Source organism: Psammomys obesus, unplaced genomic scaffold, assembly GCF_907164565.1.
Source record: "Psammomys obesus unplaced genomic scaffold, mPsaObe1.curated_primary_1811, whole genome shotgun sequence".
In the NCBI taxonomy this organism is placed as follows: domain Eukaryota; kingdom Metazoa; phylum Chordata; class Mammalia; order Rodentia; family Muridae; genus Psammomys; species Psammomys obesus.
In genome coordinates, this window is record NW_026593794.1 from 8,399 (window position 1) to 22,472 (window position 14,074).

The window sequence follows — 14,074 nt, forward strand, 5'->3', positions numbered from 1 at the left end:
CCCATTTGCTGCAGATGTTAGATTGGACGATGAATCTCTGGGATTTCAAGAGATTCAGGCTTAATGACCCAGCTCTGGCTCATGTCTATAAAAGCCAGGGAACCTTGGCTAAGCTAGTCAGCACAGCTGGCCAGGATGTCCACAGAGAAATGGCGTCTCAGTGTCTCAGGGAGGAGGGGAAGGATGGGGCAGAGGTGTGTCTCCTGTGGGCAGCCCCCAGGGAGCCAAGGCAGCCTACCAGTGAGGACCCAGCAAGCAGGTTTTGCTCTGCTCGGTCTCTGTTTCCCCAAGGGCAGAGCGGAGAGCTGGGGGCTTTACTGGATAAATCTGAGATCCTTTTCCTTTCTAATGAAAGGACACCCCATCCCAGTGGGAAAAGGGGAATTAAAATTGTGTGAAGCCCTCAGTTTCCTGAGATAGAATGGCCAGAAATGGCGTGTGGGGAGCTGCCACAGTTCAGACTGATTTCAGGGGCATATATGAAGCCTTGGCCTGGCAACTTGGTGGTTTGTGACCTCTCTGAGCTTCAGTTGCTTTTTCTTTAAAATCAGGAGCAGGAGCGCCTTCCCTATGGAGCTCTGATGAGGACTCGGGGTGGTGTTTTGGAGCGCATGGCGGAGGGTGGGACTTGGTGTTGTGACGAAAAGTGATTAGACCCATATCACAGGTGAGTGAATAGAGGTGCAGAGATGTGGGCGTGTGACCTCAGGGCTACAGAGCAATGAGGGCGGGCCAGGCTCACCCTCACTATTCACTTCTGCCTGTTGCTGATTCTCAATCTCTTGGAAGCTGAGATTTTCCCAGCGTTTGCTCTGTATTTTTCCCCTGTCCTGGGGGCTGCCTTTGTCATGTGGAGGGTGAAGGTAGAGATGCTTCTCCTAAAACCCCAGAAGCAAGGCTTGCTGTCCATCCCCACACAGGCTCATGGCTCCAAGCAAGATCAACAGCCTCCCAGCTTGAGCAGAATTGCTGCTTTGACAGAAATCCTGAATTTTCCAGCATGTAGGTGCTCTTGTGTTCAGCAGGTTGGCTGTGCAGGGGCCAGGTGCTTCTCCCTCACTGTCCTGAGGCTCTGTCCACTCCCATTATTCTAAGCCCTTTGTCTCCAGGATCTTGCTCACATTCTAGGGCTCTTCACCAAAAGAACACATGGCCTTGAAGAGGTTGAAAGCAAGGAAGTCTGGGTACCGCCTCTCCCTAAGCTAGGAACTGCTCTGTCTTCAGGAAGCCAATTAGATCTGTTTTTAGAAAAAAAAAATAGCAGTTCAACTGTAACCCATTGTCAGATGGCTTTGGGTCACTCCCTGCCTACTTTCCAGAGAAGTGGCTGAATTCAGTAAGAACTGAAATGTTCATAGAATGGAATCTGCCATTTTTTTTTCCTTCGAATCTGGGGTGCTACCTCTCATGGTGACATGTTTACACAGTAGTCCCTGAGGAGTCACATAATAATGCTGATGGAGCGAGGGTTCCCCTAGACCTTCATGTCTATTACATGTGCTGAGGGTATGAGCAACTCTTAGAAAAGTACGTAGGGACAAATGTGATGCTTCCTATCTGGCTTCAGTGATGGGACGATTGGGATGGTATGAGAGAGCTGGCATCAGCGAGAGACACAGCCAGAGAGAGCCTAAGGATGTGATGTTGGAGGCCTCCCATACCACACAGAGGATCCAGTATCTCTCCTGAAGCACCGGCATCAGAACAAGGCCATGGCGTGATCATGTCTATTTGTGGGAAGATTTCCGTGGCGGCAATTGAGAGCTGGATTACAGCAGGCTGATTGGAGACAAGAACGCTGGCTCATAAACTATTTCAGTGATAACAGTTAGAAAGAAATTAGTAAGAATTTTAAATGTCATCAGTGCGGTAAGATTTTACTTACCCTTGCTTGGGTGCTGGGAGAAGATTCCAGAGAGGAAAAAAATTCTCAGGATGTTCATCAGCTAGTTGTTTGAACACTGGCAGCTCCTGCAAAGCCCCAGTGGCCCTCATTTACTCTGGGAATGTTTATGAGCCACTTAGATATGCCAGCACTTAAGCCAAAGGAACGGGTTTGTTATGGTAAAGTGTCAGGCATCTTGGCAGGTTAGTAGGGAAGATATTTTTGGATAGGAAAGAGAACTACTTTCTTGCCCTATGCACAAAACTGTCTTCTCCCATGATAATTAAATGGTCTTCTGCTTTTGTATCCTTTTACATTTCATCCTCACACCCCCTAACTATGATGTTGTCTCATACGAACATCAAGAGCCTGGCCTTCTGAGGACAACTGTCAATCTATATATGGCCTCGGCAGCAGGCCCAGGCTTAAAAAGCTGTGTAAAGTAGGGCACCACCAGCCCTGGAAGAGCAGCGGATCATACCCCAGGCACTCTTCTAGGCGTTTCATAAGTAGTATCCCCTTTGAGTCTTACAGTGGCCGTTTGAGTAGGCAATGCCCAACACTCATTTCACTGCTGGGAGAAAGGAAGCCTGAAGAAGCCAAGCCCACGGGATGGGGTCACAGACCTGGCAGGGGTAGTTCCTGCTGTGCTGCTCTGTCTACACTGCCACGATGACTCTAGAGCAGGGAGGAGCCTCGGACACAGACTCATGGATGTGGGCTGCTCTGGTGCCTGCTGCATTGCTGCGTGCTCTGTGCCAGGCAGTGGGCTATGCTTGTGAACCAGCCACCCGGGGACATTTGGTTCTCTATGAGTCTCCAGGCAGGCTCAGGATTTCAACCCTTGTCACTTCCCTTTGGGAAATACCTGATAAGAAATAGGAATGGAAAAAAAGGGAATAACTAAACAAAAACCGAAACAACACATCCCCGGAAAACATAATAAGAACAATAATGAAATCAATGACACACTGTGTTAGGAGATCGTAGTAATATGTCATATTTCTTTTCCCTCCGCATTCAGAAGAGGCTCTAAGAACATTCTTTTATTTTACTTTATTTGTACTTGTTATTGAGTCTTTGTGAGTTTCACATCATGCACTCCAGTCCTTATATCTGCCCTCACTCTTGAAACTTCCCCCCCAAAATAAAAAAATACACACAAACAACAACAACAACAACAAAAACTCATTGCATAGAAAACATCTCATCACAGAAGCTGTAGTATGTCACAGTGTGTCCCACAGTGTATTTCTTTGTCCACTCATCTTCACTTGCAATGAGTCATTGGTCTGGTTCAAGGTCTCTGGCTTCTGCGACACCATCAATATTGATCCCTCGCCTGGACTCCTTTTGGTTATCCTGTTGTTGCCCTGTATCATGGAGATCCTGCAGCTTTGGATCAGCAGGACTGGCCTTTCACAAATCCCAACCATTCACAGATGATATGCATTTTAGGTGGGCCGGCTCAGAGCCCTGGATCTGGGCTTGGGTGGTAGCTGAATTGGTCAGTGAACCAGCTCTCTCTCATGTGCTCCACCAAGGCTAGCTCTCTATTACTGCTCCAGCTAGGCCACCCACGGCTGCCATCAGCAGGAGGCAGGGTCATCTCTCCTGTTCTCATACCCTTGGACTGACTTATCTACACCCAAGCCTCCATAGCTAGCTCCACTGTGGTACCCAGTTAAGGCACAGGGTCTACTCTCCAAAGCACTGCAGTCTGCGAGGGGCTAGGTCAGCTCTCCTGCTCTCACACCCTCAGGGCTGGCTCACCCATACTTTCACCATCAGGGCCAGTTCCACTATGGTACCCACATGAGGTTCTGGGCCCGCTCTCCCAAGTGTTACCACCAGTGAGGGGGCAGGGCTAGCTCTCCTGCCCTCCTGCCCAGCTCACCAGACTATCAGACTTCCACAGGTGGTGAGGGAGAAAGAAGGCACACCCCTACCCACACCACCTCAGGGCAGACAAATGGTGGGGCCAGCTCTCCCAAACTGTCACCCTGGGCCAACTTACCAGCACCCCCTCCATCAGGGCCAGCTCCGCTGTGCTGCCCAGGCGAGGTGCAGGGCCTGCTCTAGCGCTGCAGGTGGTGAGGGGTGAAGAGGGGCGGTGAGCATCACCCTGAATCCATGCCACCTCACAGCAGATGAGCGGTAAGGCCAGTTCTCCTTTGCTCACTCTGTTGGGGATGGCTTACCAAACCCCCAACACCATGCCCAGCTCCACCGTTTTACCTGGGCGAGGCACAGGGCCAGCTGAGAGACAGGGCCAGCTCTCCAGAGCTCTGCAGCCAGTGAGGGGCATGGCCAGTTAGGCACAACCCCTGGAAATCCATGTGGTCCCCGGTGGCTGCCCTGACCATGGATGTCCCTATGTTTTCTAATGGTAACATGAGCCATGGACATTACCAGTGACCCCTGCCACTGCATAGCCAGGGACTCAGACATGACCTTCAGTGGCAGCGTGGGCTGGGACCTCACAGCAGGCTCCAGTTCTGTCTCTCTTCATAATGCTCAAGCTCCTCCATTTTTTTTTTCTCTCCCCTCTGATCACCTCATAGTCACACATTGTGGTGGCTCCTACTGCAGGCTGGCCATGCAGCTGGTGGGGCCCTGGGTGATATCCTTCATTTGCTCTGTGCAGCATGGCAGCAAGTAGGGGTCTATGGCCCACATATGCTGTGTGCTGGACAGGTCTGTGGGCAGCGTGGCAGTCCACAGGTCTCTGTCTGTCTTCTTCCTCCTGAGATGCACTGCCTGGATTTGATTTGATTTGATTTGATTTTTATGTGTCCTAGGCATAAAGCAGCTTTGGCCACCAAGCCAGGCATTAATAAGCCAGGATGAACAGAGGACTGTCATCTGCTCTGCCCCTGACTGCTATAAGAACACCAGCACCAACAAGGTGTCTCTTTGACCATTGCTGGGGTGGGGTGGGGGTGGGGTGGTGATAGTGGTGGTGGTGGGGGAGTGGTGCTGAAGGCGGGGGGAAAAGGGGAGGGGGGGGGAAGAGAATATTCTTTAGTAGAATCTTGAGACATCCCAATCCGAGTGAGGCCACTAAAAATGTAGCTTTCTGCACTTTTGGCTGGCCTCCTGGACCTGCGGAGGTCACATACACCAGTTCCTTTGACAATGGATGTGCCGTGTGGCTGGTGTCGAGCTGTGGCATTGGCTCACTTCTTCGCAGGAGAGTTTAAGATTTAGTGTGCGGTTAGCAGTGCTTTTTCCTTTTCCGTGGCTCTTAGCAAGGTCACAGAAGGTCCATGCCATGTCAGCCTGTCTCAGAGCAGGGCAGAGATGGACATTCAGAGAGAGAGACACGGTGACACATTTCTTATCATGTGGTGGTGGTTTTAGGTCGTTCCTTCTCAGATCATAATCTACCAAGCCATGACTAACGTATAGAGTCTCTTGGACTAAAAGAGCCTCCGTGTTTTCCTGCTGAAAGAATTGCTGTGAGTCTCAGTTGCAGGTGAGCTAGAGGACAGACATTATGGCAAGGCTGTGACTAGACACATGCCTCACCTCAAAGTCACACACACTGAAGGAGATTAAAAATGGAAAAATCAAAAAGAAGATCATAATGACACTTGAAAGAAGCATGGAGATTTAGGTTTTCAGAGTTTCTCCATCTGTCATGATTTTTATGCAGAATAGTGACTAAAACAATATGTGACAGATTTTCTTTTCCAGGGTAGCCTTGACAATATCTGCCATCCCATATGCTCCTCTGCAGTGTGACCTTGGCATTCCTCCATCAAGAGTTCATTTCCACATCCTAGAATCTGGGTGGGCTGTGGCTGCTTTGACCAGCAGGATAAGAGGCATTGCTGCCAAGTTCTTGAAGGGGTCGTTAGTTGTTGAAAAGCTGCACCATCCTGTCTGCCATTTTCCGGCCTTTATGTAGAGAAGTCTGACTACTCTGAGGTTGCAGTTGACAGGAGGTCCACGTTGAATGTTTAGGCTCGAGGATGAGATGTCATCACATATTCGAATCCTCTATTGTGAAGGATGCAGTTGATGTTATGCAGGCTAAGATGAAGTAACCATATGAGTTCTTCTCAAGTTCTTAAGATACATAATTACGGTGAAACGAGTGGCTATTGGAACTACTATGTTTTGTGGACAAACAAAATACAGACAAATATCTATCTATCTTTCTCATATCATTCTATCTCTATCATCTATTTATTTATCATCAATCTCTATAATGTATCTACTTATCTGTCATCTCTACCTATCTATAATCTATCTATCTGTCTCTGTCTGTCTATCTATCTATCTATCTATCTATCTATCTATCTATCTATCTATCTATCTATCTATTATTTACCTGTCTATTTTCTGTCTATCTATCATCTAAATGTATATCTATTTCTCTTCTATCATCTAAATATCTATCTATCTTCTAGCATCTAAATGTCTATCTATGTGTCTATGTATGTATGTATGTATGTATGTATCTATCATCTATTTGTCTATCTCTATCTATCTATCTATCTATCTATCTATCTATCTATCTATCTATCTATCAACCGATCTGTCATTTATCTATAATAACTAACAACAAAACCCCAGGTGGTGGAGGGAACGTTACTTGTTACTTTTCTCACAGCTGCTCTAAATAACTGCAAGAAACAACTCAAAGGGGAAAAGGTTTATTTCAGCTTATGGTTCCAGTTCACGATCTCTTATCTCCATTGTTCTCTGGCTGGAATGAAACAGATCATGGTGGAGAACATGTGGAGGATGTGTTCATCACATAGAGGTTGGAAAAAAGAAGAGAGAGAGGGAATGAGCAGGGGATGGCGTTCTCTACACAGGTATGCCTTCTAGAGCCCACTTCCCGTTGTTGGCCTCTATATGCTGAACTCACCACCACCTCCTGCCAGAGCACCAGCGGCTGGGGACCAACCCTTCCACACACACAAGCTTGTGCGGGACCTTGCACGCTCACTCCAGCCCAGAAGACTCAATAACACCCGAGCCCATGTGAGATCTTGCACCCCCCACTCCAGCACAGAAGACTTGGTCTCTTTTGTTATTTAGAGACAAGGAAATGGCTGTTCTGACAGTGAACGATCTTCCTGCCATCTCAGGAACAAGGAAGACCAGCATGCAGATGTTCTTCTGATTGTGAGCCTAGCTCGAGGCTTTTCCACAACAAACCATGCTCCAACACATGGGATGCTTTAGATGTGTCCTACAGGTGACTGTCATGAGAAATAAAATATAGCTCTGGAGGCTGAGGGCCTTGCTTCTGGCCACTCTAGGCATCCAAGACACCTATTACACAAGACCTCTGTCTTCTGGCTCCTAGGTCCAGTTCTGTCCTCTGCAGGGTCTGGTTTGCCCTAGTATCCATCCACAAGAGGAAGAGCCGAAATGCCCGAACAACGAAAATGTATTTTGTTGTCTTTGTTTCTTGGTAATACTCTGTAAAAGCAAATGGTAATTCTCAGGGGAATATTAAATAAAAAGTCATAAAATAATCTCTGCCGCGGGCAGAGCATTTTCAGGGAAATTTGCTGTGTGTTAGTTGTGTTGTTAGAACGAAGGAGTAGAAGAAGCACAGGATTTATCTCTACTGCAGGGGCCCCCAGACCCACCCCAGACAGTCACTTTCTCCCATTTGAAGCTTTATGACCACACTCAATATATACTATGGCAACAGTCTCCCAACATAAGATGGCTCAACTTATTATTTTTCAACTGTAAGCTGCGATGAAAGCCGAGCGACGGAAACCATGCTGTACATTTTGAATGTCTTTTACTAGGCTGATCATATCTGACACAACACTTTTGTGGCGCTGGGCAGTTGGGGGGTGAGGTTGCAGCTCCCTGTCAGCGATGCAGTCATGCAGTCGCCAGGGGAAACAATGGCTTCTGTGTATTGTGTCGCCCGGGACTGTGTTTGCGTTTTGTACCTCATCATGTCTCCAATAAATTACATGCTACATTTAGTTCTTTGTTAGACGATAGGCTTTGTGTTAGGTAATTTTATCCAGCTCCAAGCTGGTTTGATGGAAGTATCCTGAACCTGTTTAAAGGAAGCTAAGCTAAGCTAGGATATGTGGTGAGTTCTGTGTCTTAAGTACATCTTTGGCTCATAGTATCTTTAACTTAAATGAATTTATTGAGGGCATACACCACTGTAACTTGAGGAGAATCTGTGTAACCATTACATACTTAAAATGTACATATATGTACATACAAGTTATATAACGACATGATTATTTAATTGAATGGATTAAGTTCCCATCATTGCTTTCAAATACAGCCTGTCAGATCTTTTCACTTTCTCCCTCGATGTTGCCTCCAAAGGATTCCATAACTTTTCATCTCTTGTCAGCTACAATGATCTCATTTTCAGGTGTCAAAACAGCTCATCAAATTGAAATACAAAATTTAATATTATTTCACATCTTCCTATGCTTTCCAATTAGAATGGCCCAGATAACGAGGGATCTCTAGTGAGACAGGAGGACACGGTGGCTTCTCTCTCTCCCTAGCTGCCATCCTGCCTTCCTGTACTACTGAGTCCTGACTGAACCCCCATGACTGATGGGTTTCTCACATGTAACTGACAGTGTTTGGAGCAAGGTTCCATCGGGAAGACCTGAATGCTCTCTAGGACCTGTGATGTCCGCTTGATACATCAGAGCCACACATCCATGAACCTCTTAAAGTGGCAGTACTGAGAGTCCAACCTTACCTCATCTCTCATCTTATGCATCATCTCCCAGGCAAGAACCAATCATGAGTCTCTAGACCGTATCCCAGACTTCCAGAGGACATTTTCAGTGTCTGAAAGGCTCTCCCCTTTGTGGAGGGATGAACTATCGGCACAATCCATGCTATCACACGCCACCCCCGAACTCAGCAACATGTAACTGTGTAATTTATCCTCATCATCACGGGCTGCAGTCTAAACAGCACAAGCTGGCCTTGCCAGAGCAGCTTGGCTGAAACTGTGGTTCTAGTTGGTCTTGGCTCTTTATGACTGGGCTCGGATTTGAACTGTGTGGCTTCATCTAGACCAGCAGTTCTCAACCTTCCTAATGCTGCGGCCCTTTAACACAGTTCCTCATGTGGCAGTGACCCCTTCCCCCCCCCAAATTTATTTTTGTTGCTGCTTCATAACTGTAGTTTTGCTACTGTTACGAATTGTAATGTAAATATCTGTGTTTTCCAATAGTCTCATGCAACCACTGTGAAAGGGTCATGACCCACAGGTTGAGAACCGTGGATCTAGACCAAAGGTAAGAAGTGATGGCTACCCACCCTTGAAGCAGGGCCTAGGCTAGGACAGAAGTGCAAAGGGACAAACTGACACTTCATATACAACTTTATTCTCTGCTCATACCACATAGAGCCCTAGAAAGTTCTGTGACTGTGCCCAGGCCCCAGGGATGCATTTAGTGTTCTCTGTGCCACTAGGCTCCAGCAAGACATCAATGGAAAGAACAGCCTTGTGGAAATGGCTGTGCGAGGGATATTTGCTGACAGGAAACCAGCTGACCACAATCCCATCATTCTGGGGCGGAAGTGGCTTCCTACTAACCCTCTCTCTTCAGGCATTTCCCCCTTTCGTGTCTTGAGGGAGCACTCTTGCTCCTCATTGCAAAGGGAAGGAGGAGGCAGGTTCTAGTTTGTGTTTTATGAACTGCTCCTGGGACTCTTCTTGTGTGTAACTGGCCGCTGGATTTCAACAGGTGCTGCCTGCCATGTTGAGAGGTTCTCTTGAAAGTGAGTGTCCGTGCAGTGCCTTCTTTCTTAGCTTTGGAGCCTTGTGCAACCAGAGGAAGCGTTCCAACCAAAGGAAAAGTTCTATAGGATTGTACCGGAGCTCCCACACTGCCTGCCTCTCTGACCTTTATTTCAAACACTGGCTATCCTTCCATGCCAAAACATATGCACTTTTTCCATTGCTATTTGTGACCTTGTAGTCTATAAGGTAAGGCTATATCACAGTTTAACCAAGACCTTGGATGGTATGCATGGAAATGTATGTGTGTGTGTGTCTGTGTGACTGTGTATGTTTTGCTGTTTTAAACAAGATCTGACAGGCATCCTTATACACCTATTATTGAAATAGAACATAGTCTTAAAAGTGATATTGCTGACATAGCAGTAAACTCTTACCTCTTATGAAGACAGGACTAATTTTTATTTTATTTTATTTTTTTCTGGAAGGAAGCCCAATATAATACTTTCCAATAATGTCTCTTTACAACTGCTGTTGCTGGAGACATTATTTTTTTTGTCACCTTTGCAGACTGGCAGGTCTGATGTGAGGATTACAAGCCACCGCGGTAAATGTGAGTTAGACTTGAGAGGGTAAATCGAGGAAAGCAAGCTCCGCCGTGGCCCACTGACATCCTGACTGAAAGACTGAAAGGCCATCCCAAGGCCAGAGGACAGCATGGAGTCTGAAGCGAATGCTCCGCAACTGCAGCAGGCCTGAGCCTGTCACCGGAGCCCACCTAACCCAGCGTGGCCGAGGTGAGGGCGGCTATTCAGTCAGCAGCCACTTAACTGAACGGCCGGGCTTCAGGCTGAGATTGTATCAAGGGCTCCCGAGAATGTTAGGCACGCCATGGAATGAAATACCCGTGTATTCGCTGGTTAGAAATAGGTGCTAGCCAAGCATTTATTTTATTTTTTGCTATTTCCGCTGTTTGCTTTCCTTCCTATTATAAGAACTTGAAAACATTTCCCAACGCATTTTTTTCTGATTATTGAATAAATATATTCTCTTTTGAAGACAGAGGAAAGCAAAAAGATACAGGAAAAGATTTGCTTGTAATCTCTCTGCCCCCAGGAGCTGAGAGAGCAGATGCTGGCTTTTGGCTCTGACATTACACACATCCAGCCTGCCCTGTGCGCCCACGGGCTCTGCATCCAAACAACCAACCAACCGTGCGTCCTGATTTAAATAATTCTGATCTGAAATATTAGCTCAGGATGCACTGGAACTAAACAGGCATAAACTTTTTTTTTTTTTTTTTTTTTTTTATTGTCATGATTCCATAAATAACACCTATTTACGTAGCATTTATCGTAGTGTCAGGGAGGTTGGCCTGGGCTGGGGGAATGGATGGACCCCGAAACCAGTCTCCTTGCATATTGAGGAGAACAGCATTGCAGTTAACTGTGTGGTCACTGCGTAGCGCCTCCTGGTGAAGCTTCTTTGAATTGCAGTTATTCTGGTGGTTAATCATTTGCAAATGAATGAAAGGAGAAAGCTGCAAACGCGTTCGCTTTTCATTTCAAGAAAGCAATTGGTTTTCCATAGTAAGGGGAACAAGGACTATTTCTAACAGGATCTCAATGGCTGGCTCTTTGACCTCCCCCTAGCCCCCAAGGGAGGAGCAGTCCTGTTAGGCCACAGAGGAGGACTTTGCAGCCAGTCCTGAAGATACCTGATAAAACAGGGTCAGATGAAAGGGGAGGAGGTCTCCCCTATCAGTGGACTTGGAAAGGGGCAGGGAGGAGATGAGGGAGGGGGGGTGCGATTGGGAGGGAATGAGGGAGCGGGATATAGCTGGGATACAGAGTTAACAAAATGTAATAAGAAAAATAAAAATAAAGAAAATAAAAACAACCCGGTCTACGTAAATGAAACAGGATGCAAGTGTGTGTGAGCTTTGTTCTGTGTGATGGAAAATCGTGATGCTGTGATTAGGCTGGGATTACGCAGCTGGTGATGAATAGTCAGCAAGTAAATAATTTTTTCCATTCATACAGTAACGTCATTTTATGTGGTATCTCAATGGAATTTCTAGCGTGCTGGTTATTATAACTCGGATATGGAGTGTGTCCTTCTTAAAATTAAATTATCTTTGTCTTAATAGTATAAATGGTATCACAGAACCTGAGTGGAGGAGGTGTGCTATTGTTCCATCAAGCTCTTTTTCCTCCAGAAATTTAACTGACCCACTACAGCTTTGTGACATCTCTTAATTTGATTATGTCTATGTATCAGTAATTGAGATTTCATGTTTTTAAATTCAGAGTTGCATTTGGTGTGTTGAATTATGTCCCCGAGAAAGGCATTCACCAATTCCCCTTTATTCCTGGTTTTACTTACCATGGCTTTGTTCCCTGCAGACAACTATTGTATTAAGCTAATAAATAGACGTTTTCTTGAAGAAAAAAAAAAAAAAGAAGCTTCTAGAAGCTTAACTGTGGAGCAGAGAGTATAGAAGAAGCACAGGCATGGGACAGGAGGAGCAGGACCGCCTAGAGCAGAACTGTCCAGAGGTGCAGGGAAAGCTTAGAAAGAGGTCATTCAAGAGCTTGCCGTTATTGCTGTAGGTGCTCTTCGTGTTTCATTAACCAAGGCAAAGCAAACAGACCATATTGATTGCTTGGTGGAGTGGAGGAAAACTAAAACAGACACCCCAGATCTGAAAAACCAGGCAAAATTTTTGTTTTTAAAGTGTGTGCATGCATGCACAATGCAAGCGTGTGTGTGTGTGTGTGTGTGTGTGTGTGTGTGTGTGTGTGTGCCCTTGGAGAGAGCAAGATAAAAGGAAAAAGGAACCCAAAGGAGGAAACCACGATTCCTCTTTGTGTCTGAGAGTTGGGGAGGCATATGAAGCAGGCTGAGTAGCTGTGAGCACAGCATCCCAGGAACTTGGAGATGGAGTTTGTTTGCAGGCGTTTGGAGATGCGGCATGATTCGCTTCTCTTTGAAGCATGCTCTAAAGGTCTCCATTTTAATTACATCAGTTGTGACTACAGGCACGCTGCTCAGGCATTGCCTTGGCAACCCTTCGTCATGGATGCCCACCCTGGGCAGAGGCCAGAGAGAGGGCAGCTCGACCACAGCAGGGATTTCTGACTCTGCCACATTTGAGGGGCTCCTTAAATGTCAACATATTCCATTATCCCCACAGGCAGAAGCTTGCACTTTTAGAGGCTCTCTGTGTTTTGTATTTGTTGACACAGAGGTGGTGCCTACGCTTAACAATAGGGCTTGGGTGTTGGTTCCTAGTGTGCCTGAGTTCCTGAAGCATTTGGGTTGCTCTGAGCCCCAAATGTTGGTCCTTTTAGGTCAAGAAACCTCTGAAAGCTGTGGTGGAGATGGTGATGAGCCTCCCAAAGCACCCTAGGGCAAAGAAACCTTCTCATGATGGTCTTGGGGGCCAGTATCAAGCTAGTGACCAGCAAATTCTGACGTAGGCCTCTGAGCCTGAAACCTTTCTTCTGTTACTGTTTGTTTTCTCTTTTTTTCATCCTTTTGTTTTTAGAGATATAGTTTTGCTGTACACCCAAATTTGGCTTAGCTTTCACTATGTAGCTCAGGCTGGCCTTGAACTCTTGCGATCCTCCTGCCTCAGACTCCTGAGTGTTGAGATCACAGGTGCAAGCCATTCTCTAGCTTCTTCAATGCACTCCTGTGCAGAATCAACGTGTGTTCCTGTGTTCCTCTGAAGTCTGCCATTTTCTCAGAGTCTTGGAGAGAGCTCAGGAATCTTCAATGGTTCTGCACTTCTTCCTCTGCCTCGATGAAGGCAGCCACCTGGAGGCCGTAGGAATGGTGGTGTTGCTTACACTGATGTCATCTCATTAGCGAGCTTCCCACTAGGAGCCATGCTCAAGATGGGGCTTGTTCTTATCCTGGGTCCATGTGATCTCTGAGACTCTCCTTCCCAGTGGGGTATCCTATCCTCTTTTACAGAGTCACACCCAAGACCAAGAAAATATAAGAACCATGACAAGATCTTACAGGGATCAGGAGAGAAGGAGATCTGGGGAGGGGGGCACTTTTGTCTTCACTGCTTCTTCCAGGTGACAGTCAAACGAGGTACCCTTCTGGGGATCCCACAAATGTACCAGACATCCTTCTTGCCATCCAGGCTGCTCCTGTGAGCTGGGGAAGCAGAACTTGCTTCTATGGTGAGGTCAACTGACTGGGCACTGAGGTGAGGTCTCCCATCGCAACAGCTGTGGTCTTCCCTTTAAGCCTCCTTCAGCACTCTTGTCCCCAAAGAGGCTGACGCTTGCCTCTCTATAGACCATAGCTGTTTGTGTTTATCCTCAGCAGATCTGGGGCTCATTTTAAGCTGGGAACAAAGGTGCTGAGTACCTGACTCAGGACACTTCTTTACTCTTTTATTTATTATTATTATTATTATTATTATTATTATTATTATTATTATTATTATTATTATT

At 46.5% G+C, this 14,074-nt stretch overlaps 1 non-coding gene across 1 annotated transcript; it reads right to left on the reverse strand.

Annotated features, from left to right (window-relative positions):
* Nucleotides 1-4,673: 4,673 nt before the first annotated feature.
* LOC129684226 (small nucleolar RNA SNORA48) lies at nt 4,674-4,819 on the reverse strand. The gene has a single exon (XR_008721297.1). It is a non-coding gene; the product is annotated as a small nucleolar RNA SNORA48 (small nucleolar RNA).
* Between the last annotated feature and the right edge of the window lie 9,255 nt (nt 4,820-14,074).